Source organism: Oryctolagus cuniculus, chromosome 7 (assembly GCF_964237555.1).
Source record: "Oryctolagus cuniculus chromosome 7, mOryCun1.1, whole genome shotgun sequence".
NCBI classification, from domain to species: domain Eukaryota; kingdom Metazoa; phylum Chordata; class Mammalia; order Lagomorpha; family Leporidae; genus Oryctolagus; species Oryctolagus cuniculus.
The window spans coordinates 110,610,951-110,625,071 of NC_091438.1; positions in this window are offsets into that span (position 1 = coordinate 110,610,951).

Consider the following 14,121-nt stretch of genomic DNA (forward strand, 5'->3'; position numbering starts at 1 on the left):
ATCCCCCCCACCTCCCACATGGCCCTTAGACCACGCACGCTTTCCTAATGTGCTGTCTCCACATCTTCTCTATTTGGTTCTCAGTTATCAGAATCTGAACTCCTCTGCTTTGGGAAAGAAATGTGATAGTTGTCAAAATCAAAATGGAATTACCTGCAACAACTCTCACAAAAATATTAAGGCAATGAATCCGGGAAGTTATGGAGAAAGGTCCTTATGCATGATTGCCCGATATGAACAGTCAGAAAAGACTTCCAGAACCACAACATGGCAAAGAGGCCACCACAGCCTCATGCAACTATCCCTCTAGCCTGGGACTACATCATCACCTTGGCCAAAGATTGTGTTTCAAAATAACTGATGTGGGGAGGCCGCCATTGTGGGGCAGCCAGTTAAGTCACTGCTTGGAAGGCCCACATCTGAGACTGGAGGGCTGGTTCCAACCCAGCTACTTTGTTTCTGATCCAGCTTCCTGGTAACTGCCTGGGAAGCAGCCCGGGATGGCTCAGGTGCTTAATTTTCAGCCGGCTCACGTGGGAGACCCAGAATTCCTTACCTTGACATGGTCCAGCTCTGACTATTGCAGTCGTTTGGGTGAGTGAACCAGCAGACTGAAGACCTCTCTTTCTATCACTCTGCGTTTCAAATAAATAAATCCTAAAAACAAACAGAAGTGGGGTGGTGTTTGGCACAGGAGGTTATCCCTTATCGGAGCGCTCCGTTTCCGTCCCAGCTACTCCACTTCAGATCCAGTTTCCTGCCCCTGTGTCCCTGGAGGCAGTAGGTGATGTGCACATGGGACACCTGGATGGAGCTCTCGACTTCTGGCTGTAACCTGGTTCAGCCCTGGCTGGTGTGGACATTTAGGATGGGAACTAGCAGTTGGAAATTTCTGTCTCTGTCTCTCTGCTTCTTAAATAAAAGTGCATATGAGATGCAGGCATCCCATCGGCTGTTCAACTTGCTATAACACAACACGCACTTCTCATGATCTTTTAAGAAGGAATAAGAAGATAGGCGGGTGGATGGATAAATAGGTTGGCAGTGATATCTACTTATATCTCTCTCTGTATATGTTTGTATCTACGTAGAAATTGTATCTGGGGAGGTGCAGCGTTGTGGTATAGCAGGTAAAGCTGCTGCCTGTGATGACCACATCCTGTATGGGTGCCAGTTCGAGTCCCGGCTGCTCCACTTCTGATCCTGCTCTCTGCTATGGCCTGGGAAAGCAGTAGAAGATGGCCCAAGTGCTTGGGCCCCTGCACCAGTGTGGGAGACCTAGAAGAAGCTCCTGGCTCCTGGATTTGGATCAGCCCAGCTGTTGTGGCCATTTGGAGAATGAACCAGCAGATGGAAGATCTGTCTCTCTCTCCCCATCCCTCCCACCCACCATCCCTCCTTCCTTCTGTAATTCTGCCTTTCAAATACATAATTAAAAAAAAAAAGGAAGTGATGTCTGTATTATCAATTTGGATTTGTATTTGTGAGGTGAGTTGGTGTGTAATTGTTTTTTTTGTAATGACCTTGTCAAGGCAATGCTGTTGAAAAGTGTCTGTCTCCATTCAAATTTCTCATTGCACTTAAATAGGATTGTTACAATTTTCTTCCTTACATTTTTTATGGGACTAACCTGATTGAACACATATGGAACTAGAATTTTATTTGTGAGAATATTTTAAAATTACAAATGTTGTGGGGCCTGCGTTTGTGGTGCAGCTGGTTAAACCCCCATTTACAGCACCAGCATCCCACAGGGGCGCTAGTTCGAGTGCTGACTGCTCCACTTCTGATCCAACTCCCTGCTAACGCACCTGGGAAAGCAGCAGAAGATGACCCAAGTATTTGGGCCCCTGCACCCGTGTTGGAGACCTGGTTGAAGCTCCTAGCTTCTGGCTTCAGCCTGGCCCAGACCTGGCCATTTTGGCCATTTGGGAACTGAATCAGCAGATGGAAGACCTCTCTCTGTCTCTCCCTCTCTAAATCTGACTTTCAAATAAATAATAAATAAATCTTTAAAAAAAAGTTCCCAGGCCTCCATCTCCTGGAATCTGCCAATAATTTACTGTAGCATGCACATCCCCATCGTGGTGTTCTACTGTTCCCAAATGTCATCACCCTTTATAGAGTCTCTCTGATTTTTATTTTTTTTTAAAAGATGTATTTATTTGACAGGCAGAGAAGTGGGGGGAGGTCTTCCATCTGCTGGTTCAATCCCCAAAAGGCCACAACAGCAGGCGCTGGGCCAAGCAAAAGCAGGAGCTGGGCACTCTACCAGGTCTGCCATGCGAGTGGCAGGAATCCAGGTACTTGAGCCTTCATTTGCTGCCTCCCAGGGTGCATATTAGCAGAAAGCTGGACCAGGAGCAGAGGAGCTGGAACTCAAACTGCGGGACTATGATACAGGATGTGGGTGCCCCAAGCACCACAGCCCCAGCACCTGCCCTCACACTTTCTCAGAGCTCCAGCCTTAAATACCAGGTCCTAGCGTTACACAATTTGTTTCTGGGGAAAACTGGTTCCCACCTCCAGGATCAGAAAACGCCTTCAGTATTTCTCTGCTGCTGCTGGTTCTCTAACCTGAACCCTCTGCCCTTGCACTTGTTTAGGCAGCTGAATGGCTTCCATGTTCTGTGAGCTTCCGCGGTGGGAGGAGGGATTCACACCCCTGGGACAGGAAGAGTTATGTCTGCTTGCGAGACGGTTCCAATGCCCAAGGGCCCAATCTGGGTCCCTCCCATGTGGGAGATCTGGATGGAACTCCTGGCGCCTGGCGCCTGGCTTTGGCCTTGCCCAGCCCCAACCATTGCATCCGTCTGGGGAGTAAACCAGTAAGTGGATGGAAGATCTCTTTCTTTCTGTTTTTGTCTCTTTGCCTTTGTAATAAGTAAAAATAAATGTAAAAAATTAAAAAGGTATAAATCCTTGGTCTATGTCTATATAAATTCAATTTTTTGGGGTGTAAAGTTCTTTGGCTACAAGAAAGCACCTGTTGGGGCCGGTCTTGTGGTGTAGTGGGTAAAGTGCTGCATCAGTATCCGATATGGGCACAGGTTCGGGTCCTGGTTGTTCCAGTTCAGCTCCAGCTCCCTGCTAATGTGCCTGGGAAGGCAGTGAAGGATGGCCCAGGTGCCTGGGCCCCTGCACCCACTTGGGAGACCCAGAAGAAGCTCCTGGCTCCAGACTTTGGATCAGCCCAGCTCTGGGCATTTCAGCCATTTGGGAAGTGAACTACTAGACAGAAGATCTCTCTGTGTCTCTCTGTAATTCTGCCTTTCAAATAAATAAATCTTCAAAAAAACAAAAACAAAAAACAAAACAAAACAAAACAAAACAAAACAAAAAAAAACTTCCTCAACTCTTTGCAAAACAATTTTTAAAAAATGTAAAAATGTTTGAGGGGCGAGTGCTGTGGCGCAGTGGGTTAACTCCCTGGCCTGAAGCGCCAGCATTCCATATGGGTGCCGGTTCGAGTCCCAGCTGCTCCACTTTCTATCCAGCTCTCTGCTGTGGCCTGGGAAAGCAGCAGATAATGGCCCGAGTCCTTGGGCCCCTGTACCCATATAGGAGACCTGGAAGAGGCTCCTGGCTCCTGGCTTCGGATCAGCGCAGCTCCGGCCATTGCGGCCAGTTGTGGAGTGAACCATCGGATGGAAGACTGCTCTCTCTCTGCTTCTCCTCTCTCTGTGTAACTCTGACTTTCAAATAAATAAATAAATAAATAAATCTTTTTTAAAAAACGTTTGAAAAAAGAAACAAAGAATCAGAGACCCTGAACAGAAGCATCCCCGTGACGGTCGCCATGTCCTAATACAGGTGTGTTCAGAAAAGCGGTCCCGGAGAGAGCAATTCTCCTGCTCTTGAGTGGATCCCCAAGGCTTGTCTCTGCAGGACATTCAAAATGGAGACTTGAATTAATAATGCTTTTCTGCTGGTTTGTTTAAAAAAAAAAAAAAAAGAAAAGCAAAAGCACATTTTATTTGCTTCACCAACACAAACAGCTGTGAATGCGGCCATGGAGCTCTGTTTCTTCTGCTGTTGATTTTTAACGTCATTGCCTGTGAACCCAGCTGAGTAGAGGGGTATTCAGCGCATTGATTCCCCCAAAAAGCACATGCCTCGTTATTGCAGTAATAAGGAAGCAGACGGGTAATGAAACTGCCCGATAGTTTTGAGGCCAATAGGTCAAACCTAAAGAGTTTAACCAAGGGGCTGGCGCTGTGGTGTAGAGGGCTAAGCCTCCATTTGCAGGGCCGGCATCCCACATGGGCGCTGGTTACAGTTCTGGCTGCTCCTCTTCCAATCCAGTTCCTTGGGAAAGCAGAAGATGGCCCAAGTGCTTGGGCCCCTGCACCCGCGTGGGAGACCTGGAAGAAGCTCCTGGATCCTGGCTTCAGATTGGCGCAGCTCCAGCCATTGTGGGCAACTGGGGAGTGAACCAACAGATGGAAGATCTCTCTCTGCCTCTCTTCTCTCTGTAATTCTACCTTTCAAATAAATAAATAAATCTTAAAAAAAAAAAAAAAAGCCGGTGCTGTGGCTCAGTAGGCTAATCCTCCGCCTGCAGCGCCGGCACCCCGGGGTTCTAGTCCTGGTTGGGGTGCCAGATTCTGTCCCGGTTGCTCCTCTTCCAGTCCAGCTCTCTGCTGTGGCCCGGGAGTGCAGTGGAGGATGGCCCAGGTACTTGGGCCCTGCACCCCATGGGAGACCAGGAGGAAGCACCTGGCTCCTGGCTTCGGATCGGCCCAGCACTGGCCATAGCGGCCATTTGGGGGGTGAACCAACGGAAAAGGAAGACCTTTCTCTCTGTCTCTCTCTAACTCTTCCTGTCCAAAAAAAAAAAAAAAAGAGAGAGAGAGAGAGACTGAGAGAGATTTTAGCTGAGATTCAGGAATGAAAAGCCACAGGCAACATAGTATGAAGCCACAGAAGAAAGCCAGAACTTGTTCTTTCTGGCAATAGTGACAGAGAAGTTTCCACCACTTTCCAAGTAACTTTAGACAACCTCAGTACTGCAGCCTCTGCCTTAGTCTTGACCAGAGCGTTGCAGGAGGGGAGAGAAGAAAGCGAGGGAAAGACCAAGGCACCCCGGTCCCCCACCTCACCTGCCTGCCCTCAGGGACGCGTCTTCTCAGGCTCCATGTTTCCTTTGTAGCTGTCCTACGGCCTGCCTGGGAGCCTGCGCGGTAGGGCAGCAGGTTAAGCTGCCACTTGTGCCACCAGCATCCCATATCAGATCACTGTTCAAGTCCCACTGCTCCTATCCAGCCCCCTGCTAATGATGATGGCCCAAGGACTTGGGTCCCTGACACCCACATGGAAGACCTAATGGATCCCACCTCCTGGCTTCAGCCTGGCCCAGCCCCTGCTGTTGCCACCATTTGGGAAGTGAATCAGTGGGTGGAAGATCTCTTTGTAACTCTGTTTTCAAATAAATATTTAAAAAAAAAAATCAGAGAGAGGAAGAAAGAGAGAGGGAGATATCTTGAGCCGTCATCCACTGCTTTCTGAGCATATTAGCAGGGAGGTGGGTCAGAATCAGAAAAGCCAGGACTTGATCCGCCCCCCCAGGATGGGCATTGCAGAACAGGGCATTTCATAGAATTCGTGGGTGCTGGGACCTGTAACTATTTATTGCTTCCTTGGTGGAGGTGAGGGTGGTGACCTCTGCCTCCAGCCCTCCTACTGAAGCTAGGACCCGGGAGCAAAGGCAGGGAGCTGATGAGGAGGGAATCCACCAACGGGGAGCCTGGGGCAGCTGCTCGCACCTGCCGTGAGACTGGAGCCTTCTCTTCCTTTCCTAGGGTGAGAGACCAACTGTTGTTCCTGAATTCCACAGAGACCTCCTTAAGGATGTCAACCCTCCCCCCGCAACACACACACCATGGGAGATCTGCTCAGGGATCTTTCTCTCTCTCTTTCTCTCTCATTCTCTCTCACCACCTGCAAAACGGCTCACAAAACTAGGTAAGTGAAAGTCCTCCAAGAACTTCTGGTGCCAAGTTCCCTTGGCAACCAGACAGGGTGCAGTCTGGAAGAACAGACGTCGCCACCTCTTTGCTTCAGTAAAGCAACCTGTCTCTGCTGAGGTTGATCTCCTTTTTGTCTCTTTTCTGGAGATGCAAAGGCAAACCTAACACCCTTCCTCTTTGCAGCCAAAATAAAACCAGGGAATGGGTAGCGATTTCCACTATTCGGGTCTAGAGGACGTGCCCTTATCTGCTACGCTCCATCTGGCGAAGGGTGGCTTCTGTGGAGAGGCGACGCCCAGCTACTCCCGTCTACCGGGAGAGCCCCGCTAGCTCTTCCTGACTTCGCGACGTCTGGGGCCCTCTTCTGGACTTGCCTGGTGAGATCAATCTCCAGCAACCAGAGGCGGGGAATGGAAAACCTGTGCCATCTTCTGGCCATGATGTGAGTAGCTTTCTGCAGCCTCGTGGTTCCTCATGATTAGACTTGTCTTTCCTTGGCTATATCTGAGATTCTTCCAACCTCAGGGGTGTGGGCACTTGTGTGTGTTCGATGAAAAATCCCTGAGCTGGGTTAAAATGCAGATTCTTATTTCTAAGTGTGCATCCTCCTTGATCCAGCATTCTGACGCAAACTCTTCACGGGCCTTACTCTGAGACACACTGAAATATAATAAGAGGGCCGGAGCTGTGTCCCAGTTGGACCTGGCTCCTGGCCGTTTGCAGAACTCACCATTCTTTTCTTTAAGATTTATTTTTTATTTCTTTGAAAGGCAGAGTTAGAGAGGGAGGGAGTGAGAGATCTCTGAGAGAGATCCTTCATCCACGGGTTCACTCCCCCAAATGACTGTAACGACCAGCGCTGGGCCAGGCCGAAGCCAGGAGCTTCCTCCGAGTCTCCCACATGGGTGGCAGGGGCTCAGAGACTTGGGCCATCTTCCACTGCCTTCCCAGGCACATTAGCAGAGAGCTGGATTGGAAGTGGAGCAGCCAGGACTCGAACTGGTGGCCATCTGGGATGCTGGCGCTGCAGGTGGCAGCTTTACCCGCTCCGCCAGAGCGCCGGCCCCAGAACTCACCATTCTTGTGCCTCCCTTCAGAAACGCTGCTGTCCCCGTGCCACCCACCCCATGTCATTCCATCACTTGCCCCCTGGCTGGCTCCTGCTGCTTTGCCACCTCTGGGGCAGCGCTCCTGACCCTGGATGCCATGTGTATGTCCTCCGGTTCCCGGGGCTTCTCTCAGCCATGGCATCGTCTCCCTCTGTGATCATCACTGTTCCAGTATCTGACTCTCCAGTACCCAGTGCTGGGCTGGGGCCAGGAAAGTGTCTTACTCAGTTCTGCACTCCCTGAACCTGACATGTAGTCAGCCATCATCATATTAAATGAATGCATAGAAAGAAAAAAAGAGACAAAAAAACCAAAAGAATAAAGGAAATTTACAAATTATATGATTAGATGAATCTTTTATTGTACCTCATTTGTATGTTTAAAAAGCCATTTTAATAACTTCTAAATTGGCTAACACTTTTGAAGTGCACCCTACAAACGCAATTCTCCTTAAAGTACACAAAAATGTAAACTGGCAACCAGACTCCTCCAGGGAGCAGGACCTGGGAGGGTGAAATGGGCAGGTGGGGGTGGGGCCATGGACAGCCACGCTCAAGCCTGCAAGCTTCACCTTTCTCTTACTGCTCACTGTCCAGGCACACAGTGGGTTGGAAGGGGAGAGTGTTTGGCACAGCTGTTGGGACCCTGCTTGAGAGTACGTGGGTTCAAGTCCTGATTCTGCTTCCCCTCCCTGCCTCCTGCTGAGGTGCATCCTGGGAGGCAACAGGTGATGGCTCAGCTACTTGGGTCCCTGGCACCTATGTGAGTGACCTGGAAGATCCTGACTTTGGCCTTGCCCAGTCCAGGTGGTTGAAGGCATTTGGGGAATGCACCAGCGGATGGGAGATTTCTCTCTGTGTGTCTTTCAACCGAAATGAGAATAAATTTTTAAAAAAGCAATTTAAACATGGTAAGAAGGCAACGGAACCCGGCAATCGCCAGGACCCAAGGTCTCTGAGGGTTAGTCTCCCCAACCACGGCGCAGGCATTCGGAAGCTCTGGCCAAAGGAACGAGTTTTTCCTTGGCTTTCGGCACGGGTTTCCAGAGCTCTCTTGCGCCCCCGCGCGGCCCTCTCAGGTCTCGCAGACTGCCTGGAACTGCGAATCCTCGGCAGTAGCCGAGAGGAGCTTGCGGGGGCGCGGATGGGCCCTGCGCCTGGGCTTTGTGTTTAGTCTAAGGACCGAGGATTTGAACGCCAACACCCGGGTGGTCTTCGAGGTCTGGAGCTCCGTGTTCTGTGGCCCCTCCCCCAAGGGCCCACCTCCTCCGAAAAGGATCTGTTAGCAGACTGTAGAGTCTGAATACTGTCACTATTGCTGAAGCTTGGAACTTCCCAGGCCACGACCTGCGGCGGCTGTCCTCAGCTCCGCGGCACACTGCGGGCCCTGGGGAGCTTAGACCACAACCAGCCAACCAATCTTGGATATCTCTCTTCCACCACGGGGGCCCCCCATGGCACCCCACCCCCGCCCTGCCTTTGGCCTGCTGTAGCCTGGGCCTCCTGCATTTAAAATATCCCCAGATGGTTTTCCCCTGCAGCCAAGGTTAAGAACCACCACCTTAAAGAGACGGGAGCTTCTAGACAGGTGGGGACTGTGTGTGGGGTCTGCCTACTAACACACGTGGGTCCAGATAGGTGGCAGGCTCAGGCTAGGGATGGCTGTCCAATGTCACGGCCATGCCGACTGGTATTTACCAAAAGAACTTGGCAACTGCGAATGCCACAGACTGCAAGAAAAAAGGTGGGGAGGGACTCCAGGCTGTCAGACTTCAGTGCAGGATCACCTGGGGAGAGTTTGTGGCCACACAACGCTCTTGGCATCAATGCAGAGATTCTGACTCGGTTGGTCCAGGGTAGAGCACCGGCTGGCAGGTCTCCAGGTGCTAAAGAATGGTGTGTGCAGAAGCCCAGGGGTGGGAGGGCTCACTTAGCCTGTTGTGTGCTGACTGACATGAGAGGTGACACTGGTTAACTAGACCAGCAGTCAGCCTGGCTGGACTTGGACGGAAGCTAAACTGTGAAGTCCCTGGCTGATCGCTGGACTTCACTCTGCGTGTACTGGGAAGCCACCTAAGGAGGTGTGCACATGTCCAGGGTCCCTGCGTGGTAGATGGTGGGGGCCTGACCTCAAGCTGCCTGCCCTGTGGGCCCTGGGGAGGCGATGGCAATGATGGTGCCTGCCCCAGAGCTGTGGATCCGAGAGGGGGCAGGGGGCTGGAACAGGGCTGAGGGCAGGGACCGGGTACACTTCCGCACTTAGCCTAAGGCAAGGCCCCACCTCGGGAGGGCTCTGCGCAAGGTCCCATGTCTGAGTTGGCCGATTTGATGTATCATCTTAAAGGATGCTTTTGGGTGAGATTAACATTTGAATTTGTAAGCAGACGGCCTCACAGAGTGTGGATGAGCCTCATCCAAGCAGCCGAAGGCCGGATTAGAATGAAAAGACCAGCCGCCCTGAGCACGAGGGACTTCTGCAGCCCGCTGACCTCGGGACTGGAACGGCACATACATGCACGCCTGTGGGTTGGCAGCCTGCTGGCCCTCAGTGCACATTTTGGACCTGCCCACCTGTGTCACTGCAGGAGCCAATTCTTTGTAAGAAATCTTTCTATAGACATACATATCCTACTGGTTCTGCTTCTGTAGAGAGCCCTAACATGCTGGACAGGACATTTCTGCTCACAACCCTCAAAAGCAGATGAGTCCTATTCCTTGTGGCGTTATGGCTGCTGGAGTCTGTTTTAAAATAGCAATCCTTGGAGCGACACTGTAGCATGGTAGGCTAAGCCTCCACTTGCCGTGCTGGCATCCCATATGGTTCATGTCCAGGCTGCTGCTGCTCCTGCTCCTCTTTGATCCAGCTCTTTCCTTGGCCTGGGAAAGCAGTAGAAGGTGATCCAGGTGCTTGGGTCCCTGCACCCGTGTGGGAGACCTGGAAGAAGCTCTTGGCTCCTGGCTTCGGATTGGCCCAGCTTTGGCCGTTGTGGCCATCTGGGGAGTGAACCAGCAGATGGAAGACCTTTCTCTCTGTCTCTTCCTCTCTCACCTGTAACTCTACCTCTCAAATAAATAAATATTTTAGAAAAAAACAGCAACCCTTGCATTTCTGGGAAAGTAAAGCATCGCTCTGGAATTGAGAGGAGTCGAATGGTTGGTGCCCTTTAATGTATCACCATTTCTTCTGCTCCTTTGGGAAAATAATCCTGGGGACACAGCCAGTGAAGCCATCAGGCAGGAAGAGCCACTGACGTCACATCCTCATAAATGTGGCTGCCTTGAGAATGCTGGACCCATGAGGGTCTCCAGGGTGTCCTGCCTGGGAGTCCTTCCCGGAATGTGGAAGTGCAGAGTCGAAAGACCAGGTCATCTTTGTCAACATCCAAAGCATATTTTTTGTCTTTGTTCCGTAGCTTTGAGATTTTTCAGTAAGTGTCTTCGTGTTATGGAACTAAGTTAGGAAAAGCTGAAATAAGCATTGGAAAATTCAGGCTACGTACATGGATGTTTACTGCCGTTTTATTCCTGATTGCCAAAATGTGGAAGCAACCAAGACGTCCCTCAGCGGGTGAACGGGTAAATTGTGGTGCATCCAGACAATGCAATATTATTCTGCACGAAAAAGAAAGGAGTTAGCAACCCATAAAAATGCATCTCACTGAGTGAGATGGGCCAATGTGAAAAGGTTACATATGATTCCAACTGTAGACCGTTCTGGAAAAGGCAAATCTATGGAGACGGTGAAAACAATCAGTGATTGCCAGGGGTTGGGAGGAGGGAAGGATGAGTAAGTGGACCACTGGGATTTTCAGGGCAGGGGAGATATTTTGCATGTTACTGTAATGGTGGATGATGTTGCAATAACGTTCATCTAAACCCATAGATGTACAGCACCTGGGTGAGTGTGGTGGTGCAGAAGGTTAGGCTCCGCTTGGATGCACTGCATCCCATATCAGCCTGGTTTGAGTCCCAGATACTCCACTTCTGATCGAGCTTCTTGCTAACGCACCCTGGAAGGCAGCAGACGATGGCTCAGGTGTTGGCCCTTGCCACCCATGTGGGAAATGTGTATGGAATTCTAGGCTTTCGGCTGTAGTCTAGTTCAGCCCTGGCTGTTGTGGGCATTTGTTGAGTGAACCTGTGGATAGAAGATCTCTGTCACTCTGCCTTTTAAGTAGATGAAAATAAACATTACCAAAAAAAAAGTACACCGTCACAGGGTGTGAACCCTAATGTCACCTGTGGACTTTGGGTGATAACAATGAGTCGGTGTAACCATTGTGCCACTCTGGTCTGGGATGTGTTAGTCGGGGAGGCCATGTATGGATGGCAGCTGGGGTACCTGGGGCATCTCAGTGCCCCCATCTCAATGTTGCTGTTAATCCCAAACTTAATAAATAAACAAACGTAGCACTAGGAAAGAATTGGGGCTAACTCAGAAGCCTTGTTGAGGCTGTACAAGAGTTGAAGTAATGAATTCCCGTTGGGTTTATGGCAGAGTCTTACTTGGGTGACTGGCAAATGTCTCCACTTGTGCAATGGGAGTGCTGGTGTGGCAGGCAGGACAGACTCTTTTTTTTTTTTTTTTTTTTTTTTGGACAGGCAGAGTGGACAGTGAGAGAGAGAGACAGAGAGAAAGGTCTTCCTTTGCCGTTGGTTCACCCTCCAATGGCCGCCGCGGCCTGCGCCCTGCAGCCGGCGCACCGCGCTGATGCGATGGCAGGAGCCAGGTACTTATCCTGGTCTCCCATGGGGTGCAGGGCCCAAGGACTTGGGCCATCCTCCACTGCACTCCCGGGTCACAGCAGAGAGCTGGCCTGGAAGAGGGGCAACCGGGACAGAATCTGGCGCCCCGGCCGGGACTAGAACCCGGTATGCCGGCGCCACAGGCGGAGGATTAGCCTACTGAGCCATGGCGCTGGCTGACAGACTCTAATTCTAAGGTTGCTACTATTTCTAAAAATCTGATTATTTGGGCCAGCGCTGTGGTGTAGCGGGTAAAGCTGCGGCCTGCAACATCAGCATTCCATATTGGCCCTGGTTCGAGTCCCAGCTACTCTTCTTTTGATCCAGCTCTCTGCTGTGGCCTGGGAAAGCAGGAGAAGATGGCTCAAGGCCCTGGGCCCCTGAATCTGTGTGGGAGACCCAGATGAGCCTCCTGGCTCCTAACTTGGGATTGGCCCAGCTCTGGCCGTTATGGCCATCTGGGGAGTGAATCAGTGGATGGAAGACCTTTCTGTCTCTCCCTCTGTGTGTAACTCTACTTCTCAAATAAATATTTAAACATCAACAAAACATTGAACCCAATTGAATCACTGCCCAAAGGCCTCACCACTAAACACCCTGAGTGAATTAAGTTCCTGCCCTCCTCATGCTGTTGACATAGGACTTTGGGGACCAAGCCTTTAGCACACAGACCTTCTTGGGGACAACCAAATTGATATCTAAATCATGGCACTTAGGACCCCCAAGACCAAAGCAGCTTACAGCCTGCTCTGCACCTGGACTGGGAATGGGAGCATTGCTCAGAATAGCGGAGGTTGAAGCTTTGGAGTCACACACTCACAATGGCTTTCCCCAATGTCAGTTTATTTCGCATTGTGCAATGTTTCTCTTCTCGTCTTTACTTAAATATAGAAAAACCTGAAGACTGAGGTTGGCAACGATGAAACATTGGCATCAGGATCACATCACACACTATTTATGTTCAAAGGTCTCCCTGTGGCAGACATTTGGCACAATGGGTAAGCCACCACTTGGGGTACCCACATCCTATATTGGAGTGCCTGGTTCGAGTCTCAGTTCTTGCTTCTGATCCAGCTTCCTACTGATGCACATCCTGGGAGGCAGGAGATGATGGCTCAAGTACTTGGGCACCTGCCACCCTTGTGGGCGACTCAGTGGAGTTCCAGGCTCCTGCCATTGGCCTGGCTCAGCCCTAGCTGTTGTGGGCATAGGGAGACAGAACTGGCAGATGGAAGACCTCTGTCTCTTTCTCTCTCTGCCTTTCAAATAAAATGCAGATAATTTTTTGAAAAGTCTCCTTGTTTTGGTTGATGCTCATAGAAAAATATAAATGAAATATAAAATCCAGGGGGAACTATGTACAAAATATTTCAATTGCTTAAAAAGAAAACCATGGCCTGTCACTGAGGCATAGTTGATAACGCCACTGCCTGTGATGCTGGCATCCCATATGGGCACCAGTTTGTGTCCCAGCTGCTCCACATCCAATCTAGCTCCCTGCTAGTGGCCTGGGAAAATCAGTAGAAGATGGTCCAAGTGTTTGGGCCCTTGCCACCACATGGGAGACCTGGAAGAAGTTCCTGGCTTTCAATCTTAAAAAAAAAAAAAAAAAAAAAAAAAAAAAAAAAAAAAAAAAAAAAAAAAAGAAAAACCAAAGGGAAGGAAATGCTCCCTGATCCAAGACAAGAAGGTGGTATTTCTTTTTTCCTTTCTAAGATTTTTAAAAGAGATTTACTTATTTATTTGAAAGGCAGAGCTACAGAGAGGCAGAGGCAGAGGCAGAAAGAAAGAGGTCTTTGATCCGCTGGTTCATTCCCCAAATGGCTGCAATGGCTGGAGCTGGGCTGATCCCAAGCCAGGAGCTTCTTCCAGGTCTCCCATGTGGGTGCAGAGGCCCAAGGACTTGGGTCATCTTCTATTGCTTTCCCAGGCCATAGCAGGGAGCTGGATTGGAAGTGGGGCAGACAGGACTCAAACTGGCACCCTTATGGGATGCTGGCACTGCTTTATCCTCTATGCCACAGTACAGGACCCTTCTAAGATTTATTTATGTGAAAGGCAAAGCTAGAGGGAGAGACAGATCTTCCATCTCCTGACTTATTCCCCAAATGGCTGTAACAGCCAGCTCTTGGTCATGTGGGTGGCAGGGGGCCCAAGTACTTGGGGAATCTCCCTCTGCTTTCCCAGGTGCATTAGGAAGCAGGACCAGATGTGGAGCAGCTGGGACTTGAACCAGCGCTGTAGTACGGGATGCTGCACTACAATGGCCACGCCAAGAAGGTGGTAGCTCTGATCCTG